This window comes from Pieris napi, chromosome 17 (assembly GCF_905475465.1).
Source record: "Pieris napi chromosome 17, ilPieNapi1.2, whole genome shotgun sequence".
Classification (NCBI taxonomy): domain Eukaryota; kingdom Metazoa; phylum Arthropoda; class Insecta; order Lepidoptera; family Pieridae; genus Pieris; species Pieris napi.
The window spans coordinates 10,576,803-10,593,059 of NC_062250.1; the positions used below are offsets into that span (position 1 = coordinate 10,576,803).

General features: G+C 34.8%; 1 non-coding gene across 1 annotated transcript; it reads right to left on the reverse strand.

Annotated features, from left to right (window-relative positions):
- Positions 1-15,506: 15,506 nt before the first annotated feature.
- LOC125058141 lies at positions 15,507-15,625 on the reverse strand. Its single transcript, XR_007118324.1, has one exon. It is a non-coding gene; the product is annotated as a 5S ribosomal RNA (ribosomal RNA).
- Positions 15,626-16,257: the final 632 nt, after the last annotated feature.

A 16,257-nucleotide genomic window follows, 5' to 3' on the forward strand; every position in this document is an offset into this window, starting at 1 on the left:
TGTATTTATATGTATATCTATCTATAATATGTATGTATATCCGTTGCCTAGTACCCATAACACAAGCTTCACCAGCTTAGCATGGGACTAGGTCAATTGGTGTGAATTGTCTTTATAAAAAAAAAAAATCTAAAAAACACATAACATTACTTGATCATTCATTCGTTAAACACGTAAGCCGATTGACAGAAAAATATTTTGTTTTATTTCATAAACATGACTTAACAAGTCTTATTTCTACGAAATTAAGCCGTTACAATTATTACGGTAGTTCATTACGAAAGGACTATTTAATTAAGACCACACTCAAGATAATTTAAGTACACTGTACATCATAATCTAGCGATTATGTCTGTATGTTGTCGACTTTATAACCTTCAATATTATTTTAAAATTAAAAGAATATTTTTATAAACCACCTACGATGCTCCGTTCGTCACGCGATGAGTAATTATATTGTGGAGGGTCGAATTTAACTAAATCTTAAGCAAAGGATGATATTTTGGATTTTGGAACAACTTTGGAAAGTCTTATAAATAAAATCATCACATTAACAGTTAGTAGACTACATGACGACTCATTGGTCTAGTGGTTAGTACCCCTGACTGCGAATCCATGGGTCGCGGGTTCGATCCCCGGCTGAGACGAACATCGATGTGATGAGCATTTGGTGTTGTTCTTAGGTCTTGGGTGTTTAAATATGTATTTATATGTATATCTATCTATAATATGTATGTATATCCGTTGCCTAGTACCCATAACACAAGCTTCACCAGCTTAGCATGGGACTAGGTCAATTGGTGTGAATTGTCTTTTAAAAAAAAAAAAATTAAGGCCTCAGACTTCTGTTTCAGTTTCATGATCGTTTGTCTATCTAATAGGCATGTAGGTGATCAGCCTCTGTGTACTTGTGTCTGACACACGTCGACTTTTTGGGTCATAGGCAAGCCGGTTTCCTCACGATGTTTTCCTTCGCCGTTCGAGCAAATGTTAAATGCGCACATAGAAATAAATTCCATTGGTGCACAGCCGGGGATCGAACCTGAAGCTGAAGCCACTAGGCCAACACTGCTCTAAAATTTATAAATACTGTTTCAAATTCAATATTTCATCGCTAAATTTATCGGATTTAAATGTTTCAACCACTGCACCCTAATTTAAGCCGAATTTACATTACGAAACTAGTGTTATGCATGTTGGAATGAGTTTCATGAAAATAGTTGCAGCACGTGTGAAACTACTTTAACAAAAAATAATAGTGTCGTGAAATCAACAGTATCACCAACGACATGGCTCTGTCAACATCAAAGCTTCATTTTGCGATGCAGAACGTCGTTGTTAAATTAAATTAAATTAAATTAAATTATTGGTCAGAAGGTCAACTGACCAACGTTGGTTTGCCATTTTGGCGGTCATTTAGCTGCACGATGCACTCAAACACACACGTCTGCCCTGTGCAAATGCTTTCGCGACACTAGTTTCGTGTCGCGTTTTCATCGTGAAAGTAGTTGCGTGACATTAGTTTTACAAAAAATATGCGCATGGCACGAAATTTATCCAGTGTCGCGAAACCGATGCATGCATTATGAAACTGTAAATTTACACGTGAAATTGTTGATGAAATTTATGTCATACAACTAATTCCGAGCCACTAGTTTCGTAATGTAAATTCGGCTTTAGAATCACCATACTAGACGTTCATACTCCTTTTGTTGCTGTATAAAGGTGACTTTCAAGAAACTATCATAATAACAGAAACGCCCTGTGTGGCTTTAGAAATACACTACTCAATCATAAATGTCATAATTAAAATCGCGTGTTAATAAATGTAAAATTAATTACAATTAACATTACGTTTCAAGATGCACTTGTTGTAAAGTTGTTTTAATTCAAGTTTTACATTATTCCTCAATATAAATGGCATCTCACTTTTCTGTATATCCTTACTTGAACACCAGTAAACTTCTACTTTCCTAGTACTATCAGGAAAAGGAGAAGGATTGCGCTAGCCTCAGAGACCCTCCGTATCACCTCAACGTCCGTCGTTCCACAACTGAGCGTTTGTCAAGACAGTTTTTGACCACTATGTGGAACAAACTGCCCACTGAAGTATTTCCAATTCGACTTAGGGTCATTCAAGAAAAGAGGGTACCAATTCTGAAACGATTCTTCGACCGGCAACGCACTTGCGAGCCTTCTAGCAATGTGAGTGCCCATGGGCGGTGGTATCACTTAACGTCCGACAGCCTCCAGCCTTATTTTTTGTAATTGAATATTTTATTTACCAAAAAAAAAAATACAACAGTCTTAACCTACATAGTAATCATAATAATAATTAAAAATTAAAAGATACAATTAAAAAGTTTGGTCCCATTTGGGCAATATACCTTTAATGCTGGTAGAATTCCTCGCTGTATTGCGATATTTATTAGTTGAACAAGAAAAGAACCAGCTCTGGTGTCACCGGAAATGAATTAAGTTAATTTAGTGATTATATTTATTTATAATTCACTGCATACGAAAAACACACTTAAAAGTTTAGTTTATCTGGCGGCAAAGCTAATAAGCTGTCTCTTTCAGGGCACCTTATTATTCCAGTATTAATGTCTTTAGAGCGAACGTCCTTAATTCTTCCGTAATACTTAACGCCTTTTTATTAACTATAATGTAATCCAATTTCGTGGATTGAAAATAACGCATTGGATACACAGTTTAAATTTAAATGATAGTTGTTTTATTGAATAAATTTGACTTCTTTAGAATGTGTTTTATATAACATGTGTAATTTTCGCACCTATCCGCGTTCAGTGCCACATACTTTACTTGGCCGGCGGCTGAAATTGGTACTACCGTCGCCATTTTGAAATGTCAAACAAATTTCTTGGTAACAATAAATAATTTTACCATGTCATAAAAATCCAACTAAAATGTATTTATTTTTATTCCTTGCATTATTGATTACAATGGACACGTTTTAATTAGCGAAAGATTCTGATTGCTATGTATCTTAAAATATATTATATTAATAGTACAGGTCACATAACCTAATATATAAGTTTGTGTCACATTTATTTAAGCCTAGAACTTTATTTTCTAGATACTACTTACATTGTTTTATTAAGACATTACAATAAATTATTAAGTTAGCCCACATGAATTCAAATTATTCCCCTTTTTTTTTATGGCACTGGCACGGTTTGTGCATTAGCCAGCGTCAAGAATTAGCGTCAATAAGATTTTTATAATTCGTGCTTTTTGCCTTAGAAATTCGACCATGTGCTCCATGTACGGTTTAGGCACTCGCCCGGTACCGCACAACCCTCCCAAAGGCCGAGAACAAATTTAAATTAAATTAAAACTTGCCCTCGAACCGGGAATCGAACCCGGTACCCCTCACCTAGCTGCATTATTCCCCTTATAATGGTTAATTTTTTTTGCTGCCAATACTAATATCCATGACAGCGACGCTCTTACCGTCCAAGAAAAGTATGTAGCACTGAAGTCTGAACACGATTTTGTAATACCTACAAAGACTACATAGATGATCATTAACCAAAGAGGTTATATTTAACAATAAAAATATATTAAGAAATATATCCGATATTGTAGTATTTGTAACTATTGTGTATATTATGGTGTAATCCTTTTTGGTTTTTCATTTAAATTCATAAAATTATGTTTTATGTATTCCGGTGTTTAACGATGTTTTCCTTTACCGTACAGGCGAGTGTTAAATACACAGATAGAAAGTACATTCGTAAACAGCCGGGAACACTAAAGCCATCGGGACAATATTGCTTCAAACTAAAAAACACTTTAAAATAAATAATAGTTTAAAAAAACTAAAAAACACGTTTAAAGCACATCATGCCATATTTTTCGTCTATCGAGCAACCCACGCTTTTTCACAATAATACCAGTATTTTTTGTTCATTACCATTTTCAGCCTAAATTGGGAATTATTTTTCACTTTTTAGTTTGATGTGCTCTAAAAGCGTGTTTTTTAGTTTTTTTTAACTATTATTTATTTTTTAGTTTATTTCTTTTTATTTATTTTTTCGGATTATTGCATTGTCATCGATCTTTGACAGGTGCGCAAAGTTTGAATTAAATCTGTCCGTTAAAAGTGGGTCAAAATCGAGTCCGAAGGAGTCGGTTACATACATACATACATACATACAGGTGAAGCTAATATAAAGCGTGTAAAAATAGAGCAACTATGTAGATGGTTTAGCGGTGTTTATCATAAGCACAAAGAAAGTTACGAGAATACCGGGAGTTTAAAATCTGAATAGTGTAAAAATAAACTACACATTGATTGGTCGAATTCTTCAATGACGAAGCATTTATGTACCGTTCTCAAGTTGTGCTTTTGACTTTCGTTCAGTTAATCAGATATTTAAAAGGGACATATCGCGAGCCCTCTGCTATTGAGTGTATCTGTTAACGTAAAATTGTAAACCCCGTTAGATTGTTATATATCTCGCGAGATTATAAACTGTCGAAAGATTGTGAACCTCAGCGTACTGCTTACAATTTAACGTATTATTATTCGGTAGATTGTACTACACTAACTTAGTTATCATTCAAACTTCTTCGGTCAATTACAGATTAATTTTACTTCCCAAAAATTTCATATAACTACCGAATAATAATGCGTTAAATTGTAAGTTCGTTGAGGTACACAATCTTTCGACAGTTTACAATCTCGCGAGATAGATTACAATCTAACGGTGTTTACAATTTTACGGTGACATATCCATGGCGTCACAGGAGGCTCACCTGATGTTAACTGATACCACCGCCCATAGACACTCACATTGCCAGAAGGCTCTCAAGTGCGTTGCAGGCGTTTTAAGAATTGGTACGCTCTTTTCTTGACCTTAAGTCAAATTGGTGCGGAAATACTTCATTGAGCAGCTGGTTGCGCACTGTGAGCGGCAAAAACTGCCTTAAGAAACGCTCAGTTGTGGAACGACGGACGTCGGGGTGATACGGATGGTATTTTATCAGATGAGACTCCTGCCCGTTTGCCTACCAGTTCCTGTCTGTTCTACAAACAATTAACAAATTATCCATAAACAACGAGCATGCATGGTAGGTATGCATGTGAGCTATGTCAGAATCGTTCCACAACTGAGCGTTTTTCAAGGCAGTTTTTGCCGCGCACCACCACTATGTGGAACCAGCTGCCCACTGAAGTATTTCCGAACCAATTCGACTTAGGGTCCTTCAAGAAAAGAGCGTACCAATTCTTAAAAGGCCGGCAACGCACTCGCGAGCCCCTCTGGCTTTGAGAGTGTCCATGGGCGGCGGTATCACTTAACATCAGATGAGCATCCTGCCCGTTTGCCACCCGTTCTATAAAAAAAAATCGTAGCAAGAGGCCTGAGCTCTCTTTTCTCGGGAAAACTGAGTGAATAAATAAATATAGATTATAAAATGAAATCCTCCGTCCACGTCGTTGTATTGTAAATTAATTCGACGTCCTGTAAAACCAATGCACAGTAGGTACACCACACTATTATAAACTCCTTTTTTATAATCTATATATAATATAATTAATTGGCAATGAGCGAGTTTAAATATGTATCCGAAAGTTTTAATTTAGGACTAAGACTTTAGCTCCCTGCAATTTTCCAAATACAAATTGAGCTAAACTTCAAGAAAACAAAAAAAAAACAAAAAAAATTAATTATTACTTTAATATATCGCTGACTTGTATGTATTATATATATATATATATATATATAGAGCAGTGTTGGTCTAGTGGCTTCAGCCTGCGACTCACATCCCTGAGGTCGTAGGTTCGATCCCCGGCTGTGCACCAATGGACATTATTTCCATGTGCGCATTTAACATTCGCTCGAACGGTGAAGGAAAACATCGTGAGGAAACCGGCACGCCTTAGACCGAAAACGTCAACGACGTGTCAGGCACAGGAGGCGGATCTACTTGCCTATAAGATTGAATGATGAAAATGATCATGAAAGGTTCAGAAATCTGAGGCCCAGACCTAAAAAAGGTTGTAGCGCTACTGATTTATTTAATTTGTATATATTATATGGTATAATTCCAGCTATTTAAACACGAATGTTTCGTGTATAAAACAAACGCCTGATATGGTACAGCATCTCAATAAACAACATATCGTTCGATCGAAATCCTTAATTGGTCTATACATATTCATGAGACAACTGTCGCTAATGACTCCGTTGTACGTGTTAATTACTGTACAATACTTGTGATTATCATTTAATTGGTTTACAACAGACCCCCGAACGCTATAAAGACCTCGCCGAAATGTCTTTTATATGTGACAAATATCACTTGTCGAGAATGGTGTGTTTAAAAAACAAATGAAATTGACAAACGTGTTAAGTCTAGAATAAGTATTTATTTCCAATACACAAATATACAGTATTTACAATATTCCTAACCTAAATAGCATATGTAAATAGAAAATTCAAACAAATTTAAAAAGTTTGGTCCCTGTGGCAGTGTATATTTCCTCGCTGTATTACGATACTTATTCGTTGAGCGAGGAAAGCACCAGCTCTGGGGTCACCGGTACTATCTACCAGGCGCCAACTTAATCTTTAATAAATTCCTTAAGTCCAAGAGTCTTCAAGTCTCTACTCCAAATGGAACAAAATCAAAGTTGGCGAAGACTCTTTTTTATCAAATTTAAATCACCTCCAAGTTACCCCGTGTAGACTTCAAGTATTTACTCGTTTTTTGAGGATTTTTGAAACAATCTTTCCCAAGAATCACTTTATTATTTTATTTGTAATGTGTAAGAATATTTTTCCCTGAGAATTCTAGTAATTAAATAGTTACTATTTCTATTCTGTGCCTTTAATAAATTTGATTATTAATGTGACAATTTCTACATCGCAAGCGAAGTTTATTGTACATATAACATTGTTCTTGTGCGCAACATTGATGCGCCCATAAATTAGATCCTAAAAACCCGACCGTGGCACATAAACAAGAAACGTAATTCAGTGGTTATAAGAAAATCTGATAGACCTTAATGCCAGGAAAAAGCTCTAAGGAAACGATTAATTGGATCTGGGTTGCCTTGAAAGGAATCTTCGTTTAACGTAGGAGATAACTAGAATTAATTGCCCACGTAGATGGTTATATCTTGATCCGAGTTATATAAAAGCCATCAATTTAGCAGACTCTGTTGAACGTTTTTCAAATGGTGAATTAAAGACGCGACGGTAACTAATGGTGATGGTATTTGAAATATGTGCAATTACTAACACTAATAATCTTAATAAACCTTCTTTAAAAATCTATTATTAACTTCGTGTTACATTTAAATTACGAATGTCTAATATACGCACTTCATACTATCGAAATAAAGACTTAAAATTCTATTGTCTACGGAAAGTTTTTACTTATCTATAGTCGCTTCCGCTATGCAGGTTTGGCGCCATTCATACGTTACGCATTCAGCTTTTTTATGTTACCCAAATTTAAAATGATAATCCTTCGATATTCTATAACAAAATGGTGTCCTAATTACAGATAATGTTTCATAAAATCTTATGGCCCATTTATCCTACGTGTCCTTTCTAAAGTGTCGATGATTTTATTTATTCAAATTATTGTATTTTTGGTTTTATTGATTCTTCTACTCATTATAACACGGTGTTACGTATATAATTATATATATTGTTTTAAAAAAACGTCATAGACAATATTAATCAAATATTGGGATTATAAAACAAAAGACGAAATGGCGCGTTTTGTTTGTCGTGCTTGGTCAACTGCAACGCTAGTCCAATCACAGACTAATTACACAACCAACAACCAATGAAACGCGCAATTTGTCTATAGATTTACATTCTGACATATGAGAGGCCATGATTATGTATTATTTTTAATTTACACATAGTTAACACATTACGTTATTGAAAATTAATAATCATAAAACTGTTTTGATATTTCTTGCAAGGTATTTTTTTACTTTGTTTTCATTAAACTATTTAAAACATACACTATATTATAAGCGACCAAATTGATTACCCGACGGAATCTTTGGAGTTATAGAACCAAAGTTCTACCACGAACTGCAAGTTAACGGCATTATTATTGAATTGTATCACTCATAACTAACAAAAAATCTCTTTATAACCAATCAGGAATCAATTCGCAGAACGAATTTCTACCACTGCATAATCGGAGCCATCTCGATTCATAGAATGCGAAACGAATAAAAAAATCCAATAAAAAACGTTGTGTCACGCACGATTTCATCGTTCGATGCCTTCGACTTTCATGTCTGGCGTTTCGATTACTTAGATTTCATTATTCATATAGTTTACTTATTTATTTCGTATATACAGCTAACATAAATTATATAAGTCAATTACACTAAATATAGCCAAACATGTAATACATAATATACATAAAAAGGTTGAAATATGAACGGAAAAAATTAATAATATTTTTAAATACGTAATACCTAATTCGGCTGTGTTGGGTGGTGGTGTGAAAGTGAGAGTAGGTACTTGAATCCTCACGTACACACCCGTGTATGTCAGGTGTGCTCATGGTGCAGGTGATGTAGCGCTATGGATATTCTTAATATTACTTTGAAGAATATTCCGCGATAGCTTAATGTAAGCAAAAATATGTTTTTACGTACCTTATATGTATATGTCAAATGGTGGTATGTTTATTTATGAAATCGTTACATCGTACGTGGTCATAATATATTAAATAAGAATAAATTTTATTACCAATTAATGTCTACAAAGACACATTAGTTCGACTGTTTGACGAAAGTCAAAAATAAACAATTGAAGGCGATTTTTTTAAAATTAATCTCAATATACTGATTAATATTTATAAAGGTATATCGAGACTCAATGGAAATTATCGCCTCGCAATGTTGCCATAATGAAATAATAATATTTAACTGCACTAAATGTGCTCATATCCTATCCATAGACTAATATGATTATTTTATGAGAATACATGCCAAACGGTTAAGCAAAAAATGTCACTATTAATTGTATGTTTAATTCAAATAAATTATCCTTACAAGGGCGGCAATGCACTCGCGAGCATCTGGCATTAAATGTCCATGGTTTGTGGTATCACTTAACATCCGGTGAGCCTCCTGCCCGTTTGCCCCCAGTTGTATAAAAAAATCCATAATCGACGAGCATGCATGGTGTCATAAAATTTAATATGTCTTGACCGTACCAAGGGACATGCTCTCCTTCGGGAAAAGGCGTGAGTATATAAATAAATAGAGACTATAAAATAAAGTCCTCTGGCCACGTCATTTTATAGACACAATAAAATACTACTGAAAGATTTAAATAATTATGTATTATGTGATTTTTTATTAATTTATTTATACATATATTCTAAAACAATGTGTATACTAGGGTGGTCCTTATTCCTAAGAAAAAAATTTTTTTCTTTAATTTCGTGGGGCACCACTTAATTTGGTTATCTTTATATATATAATTCTTCTGTGAGTGTGTATGTCACTGAACTTCTCTCAAACGACTGGACCGATTTTGATGAAATTTTTTGTGTGTGTTCAAGGGGATCTGGGAATGGTTTAGATTCACAGCCCGCCAGATGGCGCTGCAGTCGGTACTTTCATACTTTGCTTTACTAATTGCTTGAAATATCATGCAGGACAACGTCTGTCGGGTCCACTAGTATTCCATAAAAAAGTGTTTCAGTATTTTTTTTTAAATTTTTAAATGATATGTAGATTGTAGAGGTCGCTACCAAGGTTTGAATTTTAAATAAATATTGAAAATCTGTATTTGTTAGAATTCTTTATTTTTATACCCAAGTCTCGAAAATATTACGAAATTATTGTTATTGTTATTAATTAAGATATTATATAGATATCTGATTTGTTTATTTTTAAGATACAAGGGTTAAATTGTTTGTATTAGGGTACTTTTTCCTATACTCTTTTACCATCAAAGGCAAATATTGCTTTTGTTCTTCATTTGTGGTAATTAATTTATTATATTCCTCTCAGCTATGTCGTTCACTACTCGCAATGAATAAACGATATTTTTGGCAGCTATATAATCAGCGTCTTCGTTCCAGGTTTACATACAAGATCAATTACATAAGCAATCTATCATAGGAAAAAATTAAACAACCACAAAATAAAAATAAAATAAAACAAAAAATAATAACTAAAAAGATAAAATCACATTAATAACCAAAACTAAATGAAAACTTAAACCTCATTAACAGCATGATAAACGAATTTACCGTAACTTGACAGACTGTTGTACACCACATCAATATTTTCATCGATGTTAGTAATCAAGTTGTAGATTATTGTTAAAGAGATTGCCAAACTATCCCAAAACCCACGAAATCTCCGCTAGCGGAAGCTATTTAAGCGGCGCAACCAGCGTTGCGATTCTGTAACTCACTTTTCGAACTCTCACAGCGGTTTTCGCAACGGCGGTCGCGCTCAAATCTGTCGTGAAGCAGTCATTATATGATTTGGCATTCTGATAAGGAGGGAGCTTGTAGTTTAGTGTTTATCAGAATAAACTGATTTGAGCGCGACCGCCGCTGTGAAAACCACTGTGTGAGTTCGAAAAGTGAGTTACAAATCGCAAGATAGGTAAGTAACGAAACATATTAGTATAGTGAAACCATTTTACCGCCTTTTAAACATAGTAAATAAGCGTCACGCTTTACATTATGTGCGTTGGAGCTGATCGCTTTCTCCTAGTGTGTACTATTTTATAGCGGGAATGCTACGCCCCAGCGTGTCTACGCTAAACACGCCCATACATATCACGCGAGATATTAACATTTTGTATTAGTTTTCACCCATTAATAATGCGTACGACTTCGTTCGTCACGCACTGGTTAGTGATTGCTTGCTGTGGTTTAGTTGATTGGCTGAACAATCCTTGAAATCCCGGGTAATATAAAATGTATTTTTATTTTAATGAGAAGTGTTGGCCAAGTGGCTTCAGCCGGCGTTTATCCTCCCTGAGGTCGTAGGTTCGATCCCCGGCTGTGCACTAATGGACTTTATTTCTATGTGCGCATTTAACATTCGCTCGAACGCTGAAGGAAAACAAACTAACTAACCGTCTTCCCGGAAAGCCAAAGAGTCGACGGCGTGCGTCAGGCACTGGAGGCTGATCACCTCCTTGTCTATTAAATTAACAAATGATTATGAAACAGATACAGAAATCTGAATCTAGACCTAAAAAGGTTGTAGCGCCAGTGATTTATTTGTTTTTATTAATTTTGTTTCAATAATTGTAGGAGTCTTGCTAAGCACGGATATGTTAAAAGAAAATTAACAAAGAAATAGGAAAAAAAATTTTTTTTTTTTGTTATGTGTGCTTTATCTGCCGTAACATGTAACTTTTATATAAAACTGTACTTAACTTCTATATCTATATATATAAAAATGAAACCCGTTTTCCGTTGTCACGACATAACATGAAAACGGGTTGACCGATTTGGCCAATTCTTTTTTTATAATATTCTTTGAAGTAGGAGGATGGTTCTTACGGAGAGAAAAATTTAAAAAATTGAGTGAAAAAGTCTAAAAACAACACTTTTCTATATTCCCATACATAATATTCGGAATAATACTTAAAAGTCAATTTGAACTTTAATACCATATCATAAAGTTCAAGTGTGAGTTTAGGGGTTCCGGGAAGGTAAATTTTTATTTTTTGACATAATGTATTTGTTGTCCTATCAACTTTCTTTTTTTTATCTTAGCTAGACCGGTGTCCCGAATAGCAGAATAAGTATTTAAAAAAAATAAAGAATCGACTGTTAGGCGGAACGATGTTCGCCAGGCCAGCTAGTAAAATATAAAAATGTAACTTTTAAGTGCGAATTTTACTGAGCCAACCTAAGTGGAACATTTTCTGTTCTTTTCCTCCACAGAAACCTAAAAACTAAGTTTATAAAAAATGTCTCTCCATAAAAACCTTCTTTCGAGTTCAAAGATAAAAAAAAATTCGTTCAGCCGTCAGGTTTTGCAATCAACATATTTTGCGATTGCATTTTATTTATATAGATTAAACAAATGCATTCAATAATTTTTAAACCACTACAAACACTCTAAAAATACACATAGTAAAACTTATAATTCTCTTTGACATATTTATTTATACAAATTGCAAAATAGCCCATTTTAGACCACCCGTAGGCTCAAATGTCAAAATAATTACAACTCGTATATATCCTTCTTTGTGCAGGTCACACGCAAGTGAAGCTAATTTGAAAACAATTAAGACTTTGAAAAATACAAGCATAATAAACTATTTCTAGGACATAAACTCTGAACAAGTAATGAAGTACTCCTTCTACAGAAGGAGACATGGATGTCCTCTTGTTCTGCACAAGAGCAGCGCTTAAGGACGAATCCAAGGGTTAGAAGGTTATTTAACTTTTTGGCATTAAATAAGAATATACAGAATAAAATAAATCAGTGGCACTACAACCTCTTTAGGTCTTGGCCTTAGATTTCTGAATCTGTTTCATGATCATTTTTAAATCTAAAAGACAAGTAGGTGATCAGCCTGACACACGCCGTCGACTTTTTTGGTCTAAGACATGTCGGTTTCCTCACGATGTTTTCCTTCACCGTTCGAGTAAATGTTAAATGCGCACATAGAATGAAAGTCCATTGGTGCACAGCCGGGGATCGAACCTACGACCTCAGGTATGAGAGTCGCACGCTGGAGCCAATAGGCCAACACTGCTCAATACAATACAGAATAACCCACCTTAATTACTATTTAAAGTATTACGTATGATAATAAAACCTTAAAAAGTGTACGAGTGTGTGTGTGTGTGTGTGTGTGTAAGTGGCTCGTAATACTAAGCCTTAGAAACATAACAGACGTAACACATTCAAAAAAATCATATACCCTTACTTGGACTAGCACAGTGGGAAGAAAAAAGAGAGGAAGCCCACCAGAAACCTGGGAAGAGAAAATAAAAGAGGTAGTGGGGAAAGATTGGAAAATAATAGCGAAGATTTATTGATTTATTTCCACATAATTAGTCTATCTTAACAGTTACTACTAATGCGATAGAACTATATACCCAGTGTACATATAATTACCATAGACATTATTTTTATTATATTTATTGCTCGCGTGAGCGATTCGCTAACCAAGTTGGTGTGTGCGCGCGGTACATCCAAAAGTTGAAGCTTCCGCCTCAGGTTCTTGCTTGTTACACGTAGAACATGAGAGACCAACGGAAGAATTTGGAGGAGGCGTTCCCTCCGTTGGAGGTCGTGTACTAATATTAAATATAATAACAAAGTTTATGTACTCGATACAGGCTATTTTTATTTAAAACTAGCTGACCCGGCGCACTTTGTTCCACCTTACAGTCTAATAATATCGTGTTAACTTTAGTTAGACTTAGGATTTCATTAAGGTCAACATTAATACAAATTCTTTTTGCAAATATAGAAATGTTTTATTGCGTGCCATTGCGAAAGAAGAATGGCAGTTTTACACATTAGGCCTCTTCTCTCGAGCGCCAATATTGCGTTACTGCATGTCAAAGCACTTTCTGATATACAACATTTTTTGATGAGGTAACTTCGATCAAGATCAAACCATGCATCTCCTCATTCACCTCAAGATCTGAACTGACACGAATTCGACGTAAAAATGATGCGTAGTTTTGTCAACGGATGGCACCACATGCTGTTTGCATTCGTAAAATTAATTTACTCATTTATTGTTATTCGATAACTTATCCGATATTTTAGTACTTATTCTGCTATTCGGAGTTGAGAAGAATCCACTAAAAAAGATATAACTAACATCGGTCCAGCCGTTCTCGAGTTATAAGTGTTGTAACAAACACGACTTTCTTTTATATATATAGATAATAAAATACGTTTTTTACATACGCAAGTCTACTCTGAATTTTACGCTAAAAGCCTTTAATGCAAACCTTAACATTAAAGTCGGTACAGGCAATTTGTACAAAAAACAAAATTAAAACGTCAATCGGTAATAAAAGTGTCGTGTAAAGAGCCACTCAGCGCAACTGTTTCTTAATTATAATTGGCAAAAAAATTAATAATAGCGTGCGAAGAATACAACCTTCGACTATGTACTTAATTTTCTTTATCGCAAATATTTGACCTTAATAACTTAACTTCGACTTCATGTTTGGTCTCGCTCCGACATACGGCGTTTGCTAAGTGTTGGAATGAGAGAGTGTTGAAATATTAATCGACTTCACACTATATAATTTCATTTCTTCGATATCATAGGGTGCTCCGCCCTTTATATAAAAAGCCACTGTATTTGTTTAGTATGAAGTTGATAAGGTCAAGCAATAGCCAATCAAATGAGTTCGGTTGACAAGCAATAATTTTAGTCGCTTTATAATTGCACGTAATTTTTTTATACGTTTTTTTAAATTGTTTGTTGAATATTGGTAAATATTTAAGTTTTTTCTACAAATTTTAATTTAAACCTTACTACATATGGAATTAGGGGTAACAGTTTTTACAAGAATTTTATTTAAAAATTTGGCGATTGATAAGAGTGAACAGAGGCAAAGGAGAGAGGGTTTATTGGCAGATATTTTAGTTCGTTTTATTTTTGATAGCAATAAATGAAATTGAGTAAAGAAATTTTTCCTAAATGAATAAAAATATTCAGACTTTGATTTAAGTAATAAAATAAAACAGCATACGAATGAGTAACATTTAACAACAAACTGAAATAAAACAAAAACAAAAGAAGGTAACGGATGCTTTAAATTTAACACCACTTTTCTCATGCAAGAAGACTTATGAGTACTATGCGTTTGAAATTCATGGAATCTTTTCTTGAAAAACCGTAAGAATAGTGTTGGACAAGAGGATTCGACTTCGACCAGTGTGTGACTGTCATCTCTGAGATTTTTTTTCTAAACTAAAAAACAAACAAACGGGCAGGAGGCTCACGTGATGTTAAATGATACCGCTGTCCATGTACACTCTCAATGCCAGAGGGCTCGCGAGTGCGTTGCCGGCATTTTAAGAATTGGTGCGCTCTTTTCTATATAATATAATTATTTATTATATAATATAATTTACAATGTTTATTAGTTAGTTTTAAGTCCGTTGTTAATATTTTATTTTAAGTATATGTTACTAACTGAAAACTACGAACCCAAAGCAAAATTTGGACGCAACGCAACTCGCGATAATCAAATGTTGGAAATAGAGTTTCTTCTCAAAACTTAAAGATGGTGAGATTCATTATTGTTTATCCGTCGTCAGACTATTCTGAATAAATATGGACAAATTAGGTTATATTTAATTATGATGAAAACTTGTTAAAAAGATCTTCCAAATAAATAATAAATAAAAACTTTAGAGGTGTCAAGGGACACCCGGATGGAACGAAATTCCTTTCGATTAATTTATATGTTAATTGGTATCATAACAGTATGATAGATTTTCTCGACACCAATCTTACGACGAAAAAAAAAGGCAACATCACGAGGTGTTCCCAGGCGGTCACCCATCCAAGTACTGACCTCGCCCGACGTTGCTTAATTTCGGTGATCGGACGAGAACCGGTGTATTCAACGTGGTATGAACGTTGGCGATAGCTAAATCGAAAATGTAAAATATAACAACTATAGCAAAAAGTGTCGTTACAACTTTTGGTCTTAATTATTCCGTCTAGCCCCCTTTCGCAACGCTCGATAACTTCGTTCCAACAAGACTAATTTAGTTAAGTGATTCCAAAAATAATTTTCATTTCTTATCCCTACAAAAAAAGCCAACATCACGAGGGGTTCTCAGGCGGTCACCCATCCAAGTACTGACCTCGCCCGACGTTGCTTAACTTCGGTGATCGGACGAGAACCGGTGTATTACAATAGCAAATACCAAAAAAGTGTCGTGACAACTTTTCGTAAGAATTTTTTCCGTCTAGCCCCCTTTCAAAACGCGCGATAAGGAACTTCGTTCCAATAAATCAGAGGCGCTACAACCTTTTTAGGTCTGGGCTTCAGATTTCTGTATCTGTTTCATAATCATTTTTTAATCAAATAGGCAAGTAGGTGATCAGCCTCCTGTGTCTGATACACGCCGTCAATTTTTTGGCTCTAAGGCAAGCCGGTTTCCTCACGATGTTTTCCTTCACGTTCGAGCAAATGTTAACAGGCACATAGAAAGACACACAGCACAGCCGGGGATCGAACCGACCTCAGGGATGAGAGTCGCACACTGAA